Source organism: Suncus etruscus, chromosome 3 (genome assembly GCF_024139225.1).
Source record: "Suncus etruscus isolate mSunEtr1 chromosome 3, mSunEtr1.pri.cur, whole genome shotgun sequence".
Classification (NCBI taxonomy): domain Eukaryota; kingdom Metazoa; phylum Chordata; class Mammalia; order Eulipotyphla; family Soricidae; genus Suncus; species Suncus etruscus.
Window position 1 is genome coordinate 81,066,776 of NC_064850.1, and position 1,263 is coordinate 81,068,038.

Consider the following 1,263-nt stretch of genomic DNA (forward strand, 5'->3'; position numbering starts at 1 on the left):
GAAACAACCAAGATGCACCTCAACAGATGAATGGCTAAAGAAACTGTGGTGCATATACACAATGGAATATTATGCAGCCGTCAGGAGAGATGAAGTCATGAAATTTTCCTATATATGGATGGACATGGAATCTATTATTATGCTGAGTGAAATAAGTCATAGGGATAGAGATAGATACAGAATAGTCTCACTTATCTATGGATTTTAAGAAAAATTAAAGACATTACTGTAATAAGGCCCAGAGACATAGAGTTAAGGCTGGAAGGGTTGGAAGGACTGGCTCACAATTTGAAGCTCATCACAAAGAGTGGTGAACTCTGTTAGGGAAATAACTACACCAACAACTAGCATGACAATGTTAAAGGAAGAGAGAAGTAGAATACCTGTCAAGAATACAGGTAGGCTGCCTAGAGTACGGGCCACTGTGGAGTGAGGAGGAAGGACACTTGGGATATTGGTGATGGGAATATTGCACTGGTGAAGGTTCTTTTTATATATTAAAAAAAATAAAAAAAAGAAAAGATAAGGCCTCCCAAAACACAGGCTGTTTTCTTACACTGACTGTATAAAAGAGGAGGTACAGTAAATGATCGCCATATACACCGCAAACCAGGCCCTTTACCTGGTCTGTATTGTGAATGGGGGGGGGAGGGTAGAATACATGCAGGGGTGCAGGGGTGGCGGAAGAGGAAGACCGGGGGCATTGGTGGTGGAAATGTTGCACTGGTGAAGGGGGATATTCTGTTTATAACTGAAACCCAACTACAAACATGCTTGTAATCATGATGATTAAATAAATATTTATATTTTTTTAAAAAAAAATCTCGTGCTTTCTTTGGGCTTCATCATGTGAAACTTTTATGAGAAAAAGATAATTTTACCTAATTCAATTATTTTAAATCAATCTGTGATTATATTTTTGAGGCAACAAGTTTATTGTTGTATACCCATGTCCAAAGTCCCATGCTTCTACTTCACTGCTTTGTATTCCTTTCACTCAAACCCACCTCCCACCTCACTACAGTTTTGTGGTCAGAATTTAAGGATTGGTTTAAGTGGACCTTTTTTCTGCACCATTGCTTTTTTATTTATATATTATATGTAAATGAGATATATTATTTGTTTTTCTCCTCAATTTCATCATTTCTTTGAAAAAGGCAACATTTGATATTTTCTGATAGCTATGCACTATTATATTGCTTATGTATATTATACTTTTTTTAAATTCACATAGCTATCTTTGATCAACTAAATTTTTTTCAC

At 36.1% G+C, this 1,263-nt stretch overlaps 1 non-coding gene across 1 annotated transcript; it reads left to right on the forward strand.

Annotated features, from left to right (window-relative positions):
• Positions 1-526: 526 nt before the first annotated feature.
• On the forward strand, positions 527-652 carry LOC126005263 (small nucleolar RNA SNORA51). The gene has a single exon (XR_007494424.1). It is a non-coding gene; the product is annotated as a small nucleolar RNA SNORA51 (small nucleolar RNA).
• The last annotated feature ends 611 nt before the right edge of the window (positions 653-1,263 follow it).